The sequence below is a fragment of the Mus musculus genome, chromosome X (genome assembly GCF_000001635.26).
Source record: "Mus musculus strain C57BL/6J chromosome X, GRCm38.p6 C57BL/6J".
NCBI classification, from domain to species: Eukaryota; Metazoa; Chordata; class Mammalia; order Rodentia; family Muridae; genus Mus; species Mus musculus.
The window spans coordinates 141,357,029-141,374,894 of NC_000086.7; the positions used below are offsets into that span (position 1 = coordinate 141,357,029).

Here is a 17,866-nt window from a genome sequence, read left to right on the forward strand (position 1 = left end):
TCACTGTGAAATTCAATGACTGGATTAAAGTGAAGGGCATAAAAGTAAAATCACCACAGATCTCTTTAAAAAAAAGATTCTTCTTTCCCCATGTTCACTCTAGCAAACTTTTTTTGGGGGGGTGGGTGGGTGGGGAATAAAAACTGATGGGCAGAGAGTGAATTTTAACCCAGTTTGAATTTACATTTCTCTGAAGCTATTGATAGTGAATGCTTTTGACTCTTCAAAGATGCAGTCTGTTGCTATTGCCCTTGCTGACCAGCAAAGGTGAGTTAAGTCCCTACTGCTGTAAACATCATGCACTTCGCACAGTCCAGAGTTTCCTGACATAGTAGCAACCTGAAATGGCTTCTTCCTGAAGATAAGCTTTCATGGTATCAGGAGGCACCATGCAAGCTTACAAAGGAGAGAGACAACCAGCAGTCTAATCCAGCTATGAAGCCTACGAACTACAACAATGACCAGCCTGGTATGATAACCCTAAGGGTACAATAGTGCCACTCAGACCTTGGTGATAACCAACAGCTCTCTAAATTGAATTTAAGATCCTATTAAAAATGGGGCACAGAGCTAAACAAAGAATTCTCAACTGAGGAATATTGAATGGCCAAGAAGCACCTAAAGAAAATGTTTCAACATTCTTAATCATCAGGGAAATGTAAATCAAAACAACTCTGAGATTCCATCTCACACCTGTCAGAATGGCTAAGATAAAAAATTCAGGTGACAACAGATGCTGGCAAGGATGTGGAGAAAGAAGAACACTCCTCCATTGTTGGAGGGATTGCAAGCTTGTACAACCACTCTGGAAATCAGTCTGGCGGTTCCTCAGAAAATTGGACATAGTACTACCGGAGGATCCAGCAACACCTCTCCTGGGCATATATCCAGAAGATATTCCAACCGGTAAGAAGGACACATGCTCCACTATGTTTATAGCAGCCTTATTTATAATAGCCAGAAGCTGGAAAGAACCCAGATGCCACTCAACAGAGGAATGGATACAGAAAATGTGGTACATTTACACAATGGAGTACTACTAAGCTATTAAAAACAGTGATTTCATGAAATTCACAGGCAAATGGTTGGAACTAGAAAATATCATCCTCAGTGAGGTAACCCAATCACAAAAGAACATACATAGTATGCACTCACTGATAAGTGGATATTAGCCCAGAAGCTCAGAATACCCAAGATACAATTCAGAGACCACATGACTCTCTAGAAGAAGGAAGACCAAAGTGTTGATGCCTTGGTCCTTCTTAGAAGGGGGAACAAAATTCTCATGAGAGGAAATACGGAGACAAAGTATTGAGCAGAGACTGAAGGAAAGGTCATCCAGAGACTGCCCCACCTGGGGATCCATCCCATATACAGTCACCAAACCTGGACACTATTGTGGATTCCAGAAAGTGCTTGCTGAAAGGAGCCTGATATAGCTGTCTCCTGAGAAGCTCTGCCAGTGCCTGACAAATTCAGAGGCAGATGCTCACAGTCATCCATTGGACAGAGCACAGAGTCCCCAATGAAGGAGCTAGAGAAAGTACCCGAGGAGTTGAAGGGGTTTGCAGCCCCATAGGAGGAACAACAATATGCATTAACCAGAACCCCCAGAGCTCCCAGGGAGTAAATCACCAACCAAAGAGTACACATGGAGAGACCCATTGCTCCAGCCAAATATGTATCAGAGGGTTAGGCATCAATGGAAGGAGAGGCCTTGGGTCCTATGAAGGCTTGATGTCCCAGTGTAGGGGTATGCCCAGGGGGGAGGTAGGAGTGAGTGGATGAGTGGGTGTATACCCTCATAGAAGCAGGGGGAGGGGTGGTATAGGGAATTTCTGGAGGGGAAACCTGGAAAGGGGATAACATTTGAAATATAAATAAAGAAAATATCCAATAAAAGAAAAGAAAAAGTATTAGGCTTGTGTGGGTTACATGACGGGTGCATGTGTGTTTTGGCATACATGTTAGAGGTCAGAGAGCAATTTTGGGAGTCAGTTCTCTCCTTCCACCTTATTGAGGCTGTGTCACTCTTGTTTCTACAGATGGGCTGTAAACTCTAGGCTAAATGGCCCATGAGCTTCGAGACTATTCTCCTGTTTATGCCTCCTGTCTTCCCTTGGGAGTAGTAGATTATAGATGCTTTCCACTGAGCCCTGCTTGTTAAACCTGGGATCAAGTCATCAGGCTTGTACAGAAAGCATTTTTGCTCACTGAGTATTCTCTCACTGGTCCCCCAACCATATTTTGGAAGCAAATTTTCTTTTTCAGGAAATTCTTCAAGCATTGAATGTGGTCTACCCACACAACAGAGAGTAGTCTGCTTTAGTCAAATTTAATTTAAATGTTCATTCTTCTGAAGAGTCAATCTCTTGACAGTAACATCTAGATGGATATTTAGCTAAGCATCTCTGAACCTACTCTATCCATTAATATGCTAGAATAGAAACCACCTGTGGACTGCCTATGTCTGTGTGTCTTCTATGAGTAAACTCAAGGGCTCAAGGTGGGGGGGAGGTGAGATATAAAGTAAGGCCAGATGGAAGGAATTGAGGTATGGGAGGAACTTATTTTCAGATTTTCCCCTGATCTTCTAATCATCTTTAAAATTAACGGACCACTGTCCATTCAGAGGAAATAAAGGTGAGCTGACATTCCTTGAACTAGTCCCTGGTTTATTATCAACTGTCTGAGTAACTACAGGCAACTGGCTTTGCATTTATTGATTTCTGCATTAGCAATAGCAAAAGGAAATCTCTGGAATTCTTTAAGACTAGTGTGGTCTAAAAGACTGAAGTGATCTCAGTTCAGATTCTGCTTCTGACAAAGACTAGTTCTGAGAAAGTTCTTACAGCTCCAAACTCCTCACAATGGGATTGTTCCAAAAATCACATAAGACAAGTTTTGTGCACAGAGTACCACAGATGTTAACACTAGGGAAACATCTGTACAGACGGAAAGTTAATCTCTCTTAGAAAAACATAACTTCCAACAGAGACTAATCATAAGCAGGAAACAGAAAAGATCCATTTGAGAGTCTTGCACTGCTTTTGTTATGGTGGAATTTCATTTCATTTGGAGAGAATATTTATGATCATTTGATATTCTTTCAGGTTTAGATGAAGTCCCTTGGCTCTTTAATTCCCCCGAGGCACTGGTGGCTCGTGGTATGTGGGAAACAAGTTCCTTCCAAGTCATGGGAATCTCTGCAGCATCAGAGAGAGGGTGACACTTTTCCTATGTGAATACCAGGAAGATGTGGTTATCTTATTAAAGCTTCACAAGAAAGTTAGCATAGAGAGGTATTGAAAGTCATGATTTATATTTGCAAATAAGGAAACTGAGACACAAAGTGTGGGTGAGCTACACTATCTAGGAATATGTAGTTTCTAAACCCCGAGGTAGATTTTACTTATATGTCTGTTTAGAACATGTGATGTTCACCAGCAATCTGCATAGCCTCTTCTTGAACAGTAAGTGTCTTTCTCTTCAAAAACAGCCACATGGGCGTTTGAGCTGTTAAAAGATTTTGTCATTGGAAAACTATTGTGTATGTGATTTATATGTGCATTCATATAAGAACACACACACACACACAGTCCAATAATTTAAAAAAATTAAGGGGTTGGACTGGTTATTGGTTGACCATCCCCTAGTCTCTGTTTCATCCCCTGTCCTTACATTTTTTGTAGACAGATAAATTTTGGGTAGAAGAGTTTGTGGATGGGTTGGTGTTCCTATCGCTCCCCTGGGATTCTTGCCTGGCTACAGGAGGTGGCCTCTTCAGGTTCCACATACTCAATGCTTTCAGTCACAGCTAAGGTCACCACAATTGATTCTTGGGAGCCTCCCTTATCCCAGGTCTCTGTCATGTCCTGGAGATGCTCCCAACCTGCACATCCTGGTCAGTTGCAGATTTCTATTCATTCTCATGGTCATCCGACAATCTTTTCTGTCCCTCCCCACACCTGATCCTGAACTCCCCCACTCCCTTCCCCATCTCCTCTCACACCAATTCCCTCCCTCCATCTGCCTCTTATGACTATTTTATTGCCCCTTATAAGTTAGATTCAAACATCTTCACTTGTGCCTTTCTTCTTGTTTAACTTTTTTTGGATCTGTGTGACGTATATTTTATGGAATATCCACACATAAGTGAGTACATGCATTTCCTTCCCCATGGGTAAACTCCAATCCCCGACACTATTAATGATACTCTGTTATGCTTGCAGACAGGAGTCTAGTATGTCTGTCCTCTGAGAGGCCCCACCCACTAGCTAACTCACACAGATGCAGACACCCACAGGAAAACAGTAGATTGATTGAGCTTGGAGATTCTTATGGAAGAATAGGAGGAAGGATTACACCCCACAGGGCACAGGAATTCCACAGGAAGACCAACAGAGTCAACTAACCTGGACCCTTGGGGCTCTCAGAGACCTAACCATCAACCAAAGAACATACATGGGCTGAACCTGTACATATGTAGCACATATGTAGCAGATGAGAAGCTTGGTCTTCACGTGGGTCCTGAACAACTGAAATGGGGGCTAAAAGCTGTAGCCTGTATGTGGAATATGTTTTTCTAGCTGGGCTGCCTTGACTGGTCTCAGTGGGAGAGGAAGTGCCTAGCTTCTCAATTACTTAAAGTACCAGGGTGGTGGGAAACCCAAGGGACTCCACCTGCTCAGAGGAGAAGGGGAGGGGCGATGGAGGGTGGGGGAAGAATTGTGGGAGGGGTGACTGGAAGGGGGAAGTGAGAGGGGTATACAAAGAACAAGATTAATTAATTAATTAATTAATTAATGTAAAAAATTAAGGGATTAATGAACCAGAATAGATAGTTTTTTTAAAAAATTCGAATTACCTCCTGAGTACTGGGATAGGTTGGGGCAAGGATAAGTAGAAAAATCACTAAGACAGCTGTAACTCTACTTAACTGGACTCTTCGACTACATATAATATTTTAGATGAGGCTTTGCCATGTATTTATTGCTTACAGTACATCAGGCTATTGTGTGTCCCTCTAGGCATGGAACCATATAATACCCCAAATGAGAAGGCTGAGAGGTCGTAACCTACCTTCCTCCCTCCCTCCCTCCCTCCCTCCCTCCTTCCCTCCCTTCTTTCCTTCCTTCCCACCTACCTACCTACCTACCTACCTACCTACCTACCTACCTACCTACTTTTTAAAACATCAATTTACTTTCTCTCCATTTCCTATACCCTGGTTTGAACATAGAGTTTTCCAAAAAAGGATGATATAGGAAGTATCAAAGCCAGGGTTCAACTCAAAGCTCAGAGCTCTTGTTTCCAAGCAACTGAGAGTGTGTTCTGGGAAGTGTGGCAGTTCCCCAGCAAACTATAGCACTTAGGAGATGTTTAGTAAGTTGATACCCCCGCGCGCGCGCGCGTGCGCGCGTGTGCGCGCGCGCGCGTGCGCACACACACACACACACCGGGAGGGGGATAAGAGAGAGTTTTATTTGCTCTGCTGGGTCACACAATAATTCTATGCTTAGTTCATTGAGGAACTCTTATGTTTCTCCTTTCATTATGGAAAGGGGTTCATTAGCCCTATTTCTTTGGTTACATATTCTGCAATGTTTCTCCTTTCATTATGGAAAGGGGTTCATTAGCCCTATTTCTTTGGTTACATATTCTGCAATGGCATTTCCTGTTTATTTTATTTCTTTCAATCTCCTCTCCATGTGATGGCACATAATATATTCCCAATAAATATGTTTGGTAAAAGATCTACAAATTAACATAACGGGCCACCATTCTATTGCATACATGTAAAATAGGACTGTACGGTACAGTACTTCATCAGGAAAGAAATATCATAGTATGTCTTCAGTTTCCACTCAATTAAAATCAGATGATCTCCTGCTAGTGCAGCTAGGAACAAACAGGCATCTTCTTAGAGGAGGCAAAAGTCTATATTTTGAATCAAAACAGATATGGGAGTAAACTTCAATACAGGGTTTACAAGCTCTGTGGAATTTAATTTCTTCACTTCGGAACATCAGGCTATCAGTGATAGTGCTAATACTTATTGCTTTCTCCTAAATATGTACAGTTTAGACATTTTTCTCTTGAGCTATTAACAATGCTATGACAACCCACCGATGTATATCATAACAATATAAATTACAAGAAAATGCAGGCCGATGCTATAACATTGGAATTATGACCTTATATCTCCAATTAGCTGTGCCAACCAGATTCCTTTTAGAATGGCTCTGGCATTCGTAACCCTAAGAACAAAAATGGGACTTGAAAGAAGGGTTAGGTTGCATCCTGGCAGATGAACAAGGGATCTGCTGGTGGCTTTCCAGCTGATAATAGAAAAATCAGTGGGCAGGAATGAGATGGCATTCCCAGTGTTTAACCATAAGAATAAGCCTTTTAATTCTCTAAGCCCTGTGGATCTCTTGGACACATGGTTAGTCATCAGTTTACTTTGGACATTTGATTGCTCATGCATGCCAAGAGAGCTGTCCACATTTCAGTAGACTGACTCATGCCTGGGCCCTGGCATTGGAGGCTGAAGAGTGCAGTTCCATGAGGTGGAAAGAATAAGTGGAGTCAGAACAAGAAACAGCCTTGGGAATCAAGATCTGTGATTTTTGTAAAGAATTAACAGTGTACACATGCAGTAGGAATCTAAGCTTCTTGTCACTGTATCTGGAGAGGTTAGAGTAGCATTGGGAGAGAGTCCTATATGAGGGCCCAATGCACTGTTGGCACACAACTGACTGCTCTAGTAATCCCCAAACTCTACTTGTAGGATTATTTTCTTAAGGTTTGATAGAATGGTTTGTCTACTCTGTTGGGCAGACTATCTCTAGCTGTAACTACTTTATACTGAGGTTTCGAAATCCATGGTTCAAAATGAGATTGCACTATAGTTAACAGCCTTTGTAACTTTGTTTTACTTCCTCTAGTTCTTAAAAGTTGTTTCAAAGATGTGCACTAATATGAACACTGGGTCTGAACACAGCCAAAAGTATAGATGAATTTTATATATCTAAAATATATTTTTAAAAGAGGTAATGAAGAGAGGATTTTATTGCCAGACTGACCATCACAAGAAAGGAGAGTTAACAGCAACCAGTCTGCTTCACTCATGGGTTTGAAAATGGGGACCTCTAATATTCTGCTTACATTCAATTTCCCCTGTGGCCAAACACCTGACCCTTCCCTACCAAAAAATTCTGACAACCAGATTTATAAATTGCCACTTCTGACTGAGAGTGTGTACATTTGTAGATAAGAGCTAAAAAGGCTTTCAGGAAAACTAGGAGTGGACAATAGAAAATTCCAGAAAATGGCAGGAGCCTGGAGCATCCGCTCTCTGTAGTTTGCTCTCTGTGGTTTCTGACTAAATTAGCCCTACTAGTTTCAGAATTCTATAAACATTCCTGCTAAAAAACTAATTATGTATAACAAGCACCATCAAGACCTCTTAAAATATCCCTTGTAATATATTCCCTCTGTGACTGCCCTTTGCCCTTTTTACCTTTTCCTCTCTCTCTCTCTCTCTCTCTCTCTCTCTCTCTCTCTCTCTCTCTCTCTCTCTCTCTCTCTCTCTCTCTCTCTCTCCTCTCTCTTTCTGGTATTTGACTCTTCCCAGAGTCATTACTCTCAGAAATTCAGTTCTTAGGCCAGTTAAAGCCCCAGCCTTCCAGAATTTGAAAACAACCTGTAGTAGGAGCCAAATCCTGTTCTTCCGCATACTCACAGATATACTCTAACCAAACTATCCAGTATAAATGTACAAGCTTTCCTTCTTCAGAGAGTAAGTGAGATAATTAGGAAATGAATAGATGTTGATCTCAGCCCTTAAATTCTGTAGCCTGGGATTCAGATGTCATCACATATTTCAATGCCTCTGTCCTCAACTGCTCTTTCTTTTTTTTTTTTCCATTTTTTATTAGGTATTTAGCTCATTTACATTTCCAATGCTATACCAAAAGTCCCCCATACCCACCCACCCCCACTCCCCTACCCACCCACTCCCTCAACTGCTCTTTCTGATCTGCTTTCTACCATCTAGGCCTTCTTTTAATCATTTGCCTTCTGACCCCAATACTTACTTTCCCTGCTCGGTATTGCTGTGGATTTGATTATTGTTACTGCTTCTCTGTTTCTGAGCTATCTGATTTTCTCCTCAGTAATTATTCCAACTCTTTCTCTTGCTATGATACAGTTCATGGACCCATACCAAAACCATACTCAGCTTTCCAAACTTTTGCACAAGACCCTGGTCTCTGCTTAAATTGCATCTCTAAATGGTATAGTGATTATGACTGGAATTCTTTTTATATTTTTCAAATAGTCTTGTAATGCTATACTTCCAAACTAATTTATCCATCCATCCATCCATTCATTTATTCCACAGTGAATGATTTTATGGTCATTTATATACAAAGATTATACACATAAAGCTATTATCTAGAGTGGCAATGGGAGAGTTCAATAGAACTGTCTGTGCTGATAGAAATGCTCTGTAAGTATGATGTTCAATTAGCTAGCTAATCACTACCACTTCTGGCCATTAAACACCTGAAATGTGACTAGTGCAACTGGGAGACTATATTTACAGTTTAAATATTTTGGTGGTACTAGGAATTAAACCCAAGTCTTTGTGAATGTTAGGCAAGTATTCTACCATTGAGCTACATCTCTAACTCTATTTTTTATTTTGAATTGATTTTTGTGCAGGGCAAGGGTAATATATTTTCATTTTTCTACATGTATGCCTCAATTTTCCCTAGAATCACATGTTAAAGAGGTTTTGTCTTTATTTTTTTTTTCTGTCTTTTTGTTATCACTGTCTAAAGTCAGGTGGCTGTGGTTATATGCTTTATTTAGGAGTCTTCCATCTTATTATACTTGTGTGCTTTGTTGTTGTTGTTGTTGTTGTTGCTGTTGTTTGTCAAACCATGGTGGTTTTGTTGCTATGGGTATGTAGTTTGATATCAGGTATAATGATTCCTCTAGCACTGTTCTTTTTGATCAAGATTGCTTTGGATATTCAATACTGTGACTTCATAAGAATTTTAGGATCATCTTGTGCTATTCTTTTTTCAGTTGATGTTTATTCATCGTGCATAGTACCTAGTTCCATAAGGATATTTAAAACACATGTATAATGTATTTTGAGAACATTCTTCTTCACTTACCAACACTTTCTTTTTCTAACCATCATTAGTCTCCTTTAAATTCCTATTATGTAACCTCATCCCTTCCTATAACTTTAATCTCCTATCCATATCCCTTATCCATATATATATATATATATATATATATATATATATATATATAAATGTATATAATAGTATATTATTTATATAATCATATATATAGAAAAATATAATATATACAAAGCATTTTACCCAACAACTTTCCAATCCTTTGTTTCCCTGTAACTTTGGTTCTTGATAAGTTAGCTATTGAGAATAGTGCTGCGGTAAACATTGATGTTCATGTATGTCTGTGATATGGCGAATTGGAGTCTTTTGAGAATATGCCAAGGAGTCTAGGTAGGATTATAGATATATTTTTAGTTTTTTTGTTTTTTAAGGAAACTCCATAATGATTCCCAAGGTGGTTTGACTAGTCTATATTCTAACTAGCAGGGTTTTACACCTATGTAAGCATTTATTTAATGACTATCATTCTAACTGTGACAAGATGGAATGTCAATGCAATTTTAAATTACATTTCTCTGGTGGTTAGTGAAGTTGAACATTTTCTCATATGTGGACTGGTCATTTGTAATTTATCTTTTAAGAACTCTTCATCTCATTAACCCATTAACTGACTAAGTTTTTTGAGTTCTTGATATAAAGGTATTTGTGTTCTTTGAATATCCTTTATATTAAGCTGGTGTTAGACATGTGGAGTTAGAAAACACTGTACTCTCTATGGATTGTCTTTTCACCTGATAATTAAATGTTTCTTTGTTGTGCTGTTTTAATAATTTCATGAAATTCCACTTGTCTGTCATTGGCACTTTTTCCTCAGATAGTGAAGTCTGTACAAAGTTCTTAGCTATGCCTGGATCTTTCACTTTTTTCTTCTTTATTTGTTAACAATATCAGAGTATGTGGTGTAATACTCATACATTATATTGATACAACTGGAGTTGAGTTTCCACAAGGGGAATGATTGGGATCTAGTTTTATTCTTCCACACATAGATAGCAACCTTTGCTAGCACCACTCTCTAAGGTTTTGCCTTTTCAAAAATGAGTATTTTTGACATCTTCATAAAAAAAGATAATGTACCTAAAGCTTCATGGGTTTATATTCTGGTCCTTCACTCTATTCTATTGATTTATCTGTCTGCTTTTGTGTAGATATCAGGCTGTTTTCGCTACTTTGCTCCTTTAGTATAACTTGAACTACATGTGGTAGTACCTCTAGAATTGTGGAGTCATTTGTGCTTCCACATACATATTAAGATGTCTTTTCTATTTCTGTGAAGAATAGGATTGGCATTTTGATGGGGAGTACATAAAAGCTGTAGATACAATTCTTCAAATCCATGAGATGGATTAGAATGAGAAGAATTAGAATCCCAACTCCAAGCACCATCTCCATTTATTTCAGATTTCTTAAGTTTTAATTGTAGAAACCTTTTACTCTCTTGGTTAAGTTTATTCCAAGGTAGTTTTGTTGTTGTTAAAACTATTGCAGATTGTAGTGAATTCTTGATTTCTTTCTCAACATGGCCATTATTGATATATAGGAAAGATACCAATTTTTGCATTATTTCTATATCCTATTTTGATGAAAAAATGTGTTAAGACTAAGAGTTTTCTGATAGAACATTAGAGTTAGGCTCTTTTAAATATAGGGCAATGCTGTTTGCAAATATGGATGGTTTGACTCCTTTCTTTTCTATTTGTAGCTCCTTTCCCTTGGTTTTCTGCTCTGGCTAAGAATGATTACACAATATTGAATCAGCAGAGAGACTTGGAAGTCTTGTCTTATTCCAAATTTTATAAGATTCTGTTAACTAATTAGTGTGTATGTTGATGTAAGTCATGTGACAAGTGCAGGTACCTGCATACCACTGCACATGTGTAGAGGTCAGAGGACAATTTTGTGGAGTTAGTTCCCTCACTCCATAGTGGTAGCTGGGGACTGAACTCAGGTTGTGAAGGTTGCTTGGCAAGCACTCATATCCACTGAGCCACCTTGCCAGAGTTTGGTCCAGATTTTACAGGAAATGCTCTCAATTTCCCTCCAGTTAGTATAGTTTTGGCTACATACCCATCACATATAGCTATTATTATGCTCTAATATGTTCTTTTCATTGCTAGTTCCTTTAGTGCTATTATCATGAAGGGATATTGGACTTTGTCAAAGGCATCTTCTGTATATACTGAAATGATCACATGATTATGTCCTTTAGTTTATGTAGTAAATTACATTTATTTATTTTTCACATGTTGAGCCACGTTTGTGTTTCTGAATGAACCAAGTTTGTCGAGGATAAACTGTTTAAACAGGGTCTTCCCCTGTAGTTCAGTCTGATAGTCTAACTTGTACTTCAACTTGTGATTCTTCTGGCTCAACACCTGTGTGCTGGCATTGCAGATGTGTGTCACCATGCAAGGCTGAAATTTACACTGTATTTAAATTCCATACAAGAAAGGAAACAGTTAGGCATCAGCCTATGAAATGGAAGAACATGATGTGTTGAGAGTAGGAGATACCCCGGAATCGGAGGAAGGTGCTCACCCTTCTCAGAGGAGAAGGGGAGGGGCAATGGGAGGAGCTGTGAAAGTGGGGTCAGTAGGAGGGAGCTGATATCCGGATGTAAAGTAAATTAATAAATTATTGAAAAATAAGAAATGGGAGGATACTTTTGCTAACCATACACATCTCACACCATTGATACACAGAAAATTTAAGAATGCAAGAACCTTTATAAAAAGAAATCTAGGTGGAACAACAATATGAACTAATCAGTACCCCCTAGAGCTCGTGTCAGAAGTTTCAGAAGATGGCCTAGTCGGCCATCATTGGGAAGAGAGGCCCATTGGACTTGCAAACTTTATATGCCCCAGTACAGGGGAACGCCAGGTCCAAGAAGTGGGAGTGGGGGAGAGGAGGGAATGGGGGAGGGTATGGGGGACTTTTGGGATAGCATTGGAAATGTAAATGAGGAAAATACCTAATAAAAATTTAAAAAGAAATCAAATAAATGTGCTACAATATTATACAGTTCATATCTGTTATTTAAATCTAGTAGGAGACTTGCTTAAGTTGAAAAAAAACAAAATTATCAACTTTAGATTTTGTAAGATATCTTCCAAAATGCTTGTCTCCATAACACCCAATATGGAAAATAACTTATTCAATAAAGGCCAAGAGTGACTGCTGACATAAAGTAAACACTTTATAAGCTTATAGAGGAATGACTATCCTATTTGCATACTTAGAAGAGATTTTGACAATTTGTGGATTAAGGATTGGTTTGTGATTCATACAGAATAATAAGCACTTTCAGTGTCCTTGTATAAGACCGACTGAGTCAGGCAATCGATGATACATCTCAACCTTCTGATTTAGGACTTTTCTAAACTCCCCTTGGGTTAAGTTTTATTAGTCCTGGCATCAGACAGTGCCTTACAGACCGTCAGTAAAATTGATACAAGTTGTTCTTACTATTTGGGAATTACCATAGTCTCTGAACTACAGCTCAGTGTTCTAATTTGAGAGTGAACTCTAATGCCATCCCCTTTGGAAAATTTTGCTGAGTTCCACAAGTCAAAATTAATTGCTCCTGCCATGGAATAATTTCCACATGAAAACATTGCAATGACCCTTGCTCAGAAATGTATTGTTTTTTTTTTCCTTTGAGAATTATACTTGATTATATAAAAGATCCTAGACGACCTAACAATGCACCCACTAAAGTCTTGAGAATTTGATGAATGAAATTACAACATACGAAATGGATAAATTCGGAGATGTAAAGTTACCTTTGAAGAGACAGCAGAGGTTCTAGGCTTACAGCCAATTCTGACAGTAACCCAATGTGTGTTTCTATCACAGGCTTAGAAAGAGAGGATAACCCCCTGGGTATGCCCCAACCCCCAGTACATCATGCCCTCCCATTTCCTAGGCTGATGATTAACTATTTCCTTTCTAGTATGGAATTGAAATGTGATGTAAATTTCAGCGTTCCTTCAACAGGGAGGAAGAAAATGACTTGGAAATACTGAAAGACAGGAAGTTCAAAAGGAGCTCATTGGCGATATAGCTTTGCCAAGGCTAGGAAGAACCTCTGGCTCAAGAAAACTCTCTTCTGTTCTCTGAGGTCAGCACATCCTAAGGGTGAGTACATCATCCCATTTGGCTTGGTTGCCAGAAAATATTAGCATTATACAACCAACTGTCCTTGCAGTGATGCCAAGTACACCAACAGTCCTCTTTGTTATGCTCTGGCTTTCCCCCATGGATTTTCCTACAGGCAGAAGACTTGTTCATGTAACCATCTGTTTCTCAGCTGTTCTGATGTTGATCTAAATCTGAAATCAACCAGTCAGTATTCTAGTGCCAGTGTCTGCCTCTTGTGGGTAGTGAAAGATCTATTTTAAAAATATTATTGTTTTAAATTTGAAGTTTTAATTTTTTGAGAATTATATATATATAAGTACTCAATTTAAATTGTTCCTCTTCTTCTTTCCTCTTTAACGCCTCCTGTGTTGCTCTTCACTCCCTCTCAAATTTATAACTTCTTATTGTTGTTTCATACAAGAACTGTATATAAATGTGTATATTTTCATACATAAATACCATTTATTATTGTATGTTTGTGTTTGTGTGTGTATGTGTATTCGTGGCATTGACCAGCTGGGATTAGATAACATAACAATCAGGGAGCCCCTTCCCAGAGAAAACTGATTCACCTTCTCTCAGCAGCCATTCATTGCCTGTAGCTCTTTACCTGGCTGTGGGACCTTGTGAAATTGGCCCCATTCACATTGTTATGCTGCCTTGTGTTGCCATCATGTAGATCTTGTTTAGGCACCCTTACTGTTGTGATTTCATGTGTTCTGCATCTCTCTGGCATGTCTAGAAAACACTATCTCAGGGTCCTCTGGCTCTTAGAATCTTTCCCACCCATGCCCTTCTTTTAATTTTTCCTCAGCCTTGGATGTAGGGATTGTGTTGTGAATATACCAATTGGGACCGGATACACTATGATCATTTACTCTCTGCATCTTGGCTTATCTTATTAATAGTGTTTTTACTTTATGTGTATGGGTATTTTGGCTGCATGTATTTAGGCTCACCAAATGAATGTCTGATGGAGTATTAGATTTGCTGAAATTGTTGTTAAGGACAGTTGTGAACCATCATGTAGATCCTGGGAATTGAACCTGGGCCCTCTGAAGAGCAGCCCGTGCTCTTAATCACTGAGCCATTTCTCTGGTCTCCTATTCTCTGGATCTTAACATTCATGAGTCTCTGCAATACTGCCTATCTGTTTCAAAACAACAACAACCACAACAACAACAACAATAATAACAACAGACTTCCTTCATGAGGGATAAACTATAATACATTCACTCCTGCCCTTGGACTGACAAAATTGTTTTCCAGTATACTTAGTGTCAGACAAAGAAATGTAGAGAACTTGATCAGGTTACAAAATCTAGGGCTACAAAACTGTTTCCTGGAAAGATTTCTAATCTATCATCTCCTTTGAACCAAAGCTATATGGTATAAAGAACTACATGGTATTTAGTGGGTGTGAATAGTCACAGCATTTTATGAGTAACTTTTAGAAGAAATCTTGCTGAACAGATGTGTTATTCATTCTTATTTAGGAAACTTTTCAAAGACAGGTATATTTTCCTAAATTCTTTTTGCCTGCAAAAGAGCTAAGTATAGAACTTGGCTATGTAGACTGTCAGTAGACCCCGAATGAAAATGAGTCTACCTACTCTTAAAATGGTTGGACAGGAGAGCTGTATGTGACTGGCTTAAGATGAAGAGACTTCACTCAATTTTTCAAGCATTTATTTTGAAGATCCTTATATTAGAGATACTGTGCATTAGAGATAATGTCTTCTGTGGATTAGAGATACTATGTTCTCTCTCTCTCTCTCTCTCTCTCTCTCTCTCATGTTGCACACATACACACACAGAGTATTCAAGGTGGACTAGAAAAAAAGCATGGTACTTGGCCTCATGATATTTACATGACCCAAAGACCTATTCAAAGAAACAAGTATAAAGAAGGCCGTTGAGTAGTATTTTTGCACATATATAGATAGGCACTATTTTTTCTATCAATGTAAAATGTTAAGCATTGCTTTAATTACTGTGAGAGAATGAGAAAGGAGTGCAAGGGGAAAGCTTAAGCTAAAGGTGTACTCAGGGGTGGTCAGTCTCACTCACTCAGTTAATTAAGCTAAGATTCAAAGCATTAATTCATCTTAGAAACTAATGGGGAGAAAACCATTATAGAGAAGTCAGTAATCAATATGTAGACCCTGCATTGATTGAGTAGCAGTTTGATGCAGTTGAGGACATAAAAATAATTTGAACATACTAAACAAGGGAAAGAAGAGATTGTGTAGGCTAAGACTTAAGAAGCAAAGCCAGATATTGTAGGTTATCCTGAGAATTGTGGGGGCCAGAGAACAAGCAAGGGTTTTGAGTTGTGGCATACACTTGGGCAGATCTGTGCTTTGTAAAGGTCATTTTAAGTACTCCCTGTGAGACACACTAGGGCACACAGAGCTACCAAGTTACAGTAGCTTAATTGTAATAAGCTCGTTCTTGTTTTCTCAACATTTATGGCCCTCTTCTACTATACTATGACTGTGCCTTTCCTTTGTCTCCAATCCACCAAAGACTACCAATTTTATTTTATTCAGAGGAAGGGCTAAAATATTTACAATGAACTTTAAAACCCTTTGCCCACTCGTACCTTTACGTGTCTAGTCTGCCACTCTGCCTCTCATTCATTTCAGTGTTGCCACACTGGCCTCATTGCTAAAATATATCAAACTCTTCAAAAGTAGCATGGTGCCAGTAGTTGTTGCTTGAAGCATTCTTCCTCTCGGTAGCCTGTTTTCATATTCCATTTCAAACTTGGCTCAATTGCTAATGTTATACAGACAAGGTATTGTGTATTTGGGACTATCCTCAAAATTGCTTTGGAGGTAGGTATGAACTTGAACTTTTGATCTTCCTGCGTCCACCTCATGGGTGCTCATATTACAGGATGTATATACCACCATGTCTGGTTTTTTTTTTTTTATGTTCTGGGGATCAAATCTAGGTCTTTTAAGCATGTGAAGCAAGAGCTTTCCCAACTGAACTACAACCCTAACCCCAGAAGCATACCTTGAATATCATACTAAATATTTCAAATCACATCTCATCATACTTTACTTCTAAATATTAAGTTATCATTGGTATTTCATGACAACTTCTAAGACCCTCTTGAAAACTGAATAGTTAACATATATTTTGTCTGTTTATTTCTATAATACCAGTGAAATAAAAGTTGTTCCTCTATTTTGATTAAAGATGGAATCTAAGTACTTAGAAAAAAGCTAAGTACACACTAGGCACTTGATAAGTAGTTGTTGAATGCCCATTCAGCCTGGATTGCAAAACAAAGATCTGGAAAAGGAATATAAATTTGCTTTTAATGCAGACCACCTCAGTGAAGCACTACTTACATTTTATTATATAAACAAATACTTGTATTTGACTAGGGAAACAAAGCATGAACAAGAGAGGTATAGAGACAAGCCCATGGGGAAGTGGATCATTTGGAGGTCAGAGGAAGCTAAGTCATGACGATAGCTTTTGTGAAGCATTCAGGAGTGCAGGAAGAGAGTGGGCTGACGAAAGTTGTTATAATAAAGTCCAGAACAATGGGCTCAGTACAGTGTAGGCTCCTCATCTCTTGCCTCAATCTATGTGGTTGATTTAAAATAATGCTCTACTTACTTCTGTCCCTTATCCTTTATAGCCTGTATATCAAAAGCAGATGGATATTTCTACAAATGACCACTTTCAGTATTTACTGAGAGATGATATGTTAAGAAAAAAAGAATGATAGCAAAAGAAGAATTGCCAACTAAAAGTAATGTATTCTCAGACAAGCCCCAAACAAACAAACCCCCATTGCATTTCATCCATTTTTAAAATGGGTATAAAAAACATCGTTGTGGACTAATAAGATGCCTTCACTAGATAAAGACACTTGCCAATAAGCCCAGTGTTTGATCTCCAGGACCCACAAGCTAGGAGAGAATGGACTCCTGTGAGTTGTCCTTTAACCTCTACATTCACTGTTTGTGTGCATGTCCAAACACACAGATACACATACAATAAATAAATGTAACAAACAGGTTTTGAAAAAGAATCACTGTGGTCTCATAGGCTTATCATGAAGAGCCAGGGAAATGAAGGCGTAACAAGTATGAGTCCTGTTACCCAAGCAGCAACTTCTCAGTTTCAGAGGCAGTCATGAAGTAATACACACACACACACACACACACACACACACACACACACTCACACACACACACACATATATATATCCAGTATTGTAAGCCAAGTTGACTAGGGCAGAAGTGGGGATTTGGAAGGGATGAAGTTATAAGAAATAGGGTGGAGAGCAGAGGGGCTCTGTCTCTCAGTGAATTATGGCTGCCCTTGGCCTTTTTTAGGTTCACTAGCACATTCTCAATCTTAGAATCATGATTTGCTAATCCTTCCTGATCTCTCCACAGAGAAATCTAGAGTGCCACAGCCTCCTCTGGGGGAGCATTTGCCTCTTTCCTCACTGATACTTTCTGTAACTTCGA

At 38.9% G+C, this 17,866-nt stretch overlaps 1 protein-coding gene and 1 pseudogene across 3 annotated transcripts in view; one reads left to right on the forward strand and one right to left on the reverse strand.

Moving 5' to 3' along the window:
• Gm15078 (predicted gene 15078) overlaps positions 1-79 on the forward strand; it is a 996-nt pseudogene extending 917 nt beyond the window's left edge.
• The window catches only part of Col4a6 (collagen, type IV, alpha 6), a 308,693-nt gene that overhangs the window by 191,626 nt on the left and 99,201 nt on the right, over positions 1-17,866 (reverse strand). The gene's annotated exons all lie outside the window — the stretch shown is intronic.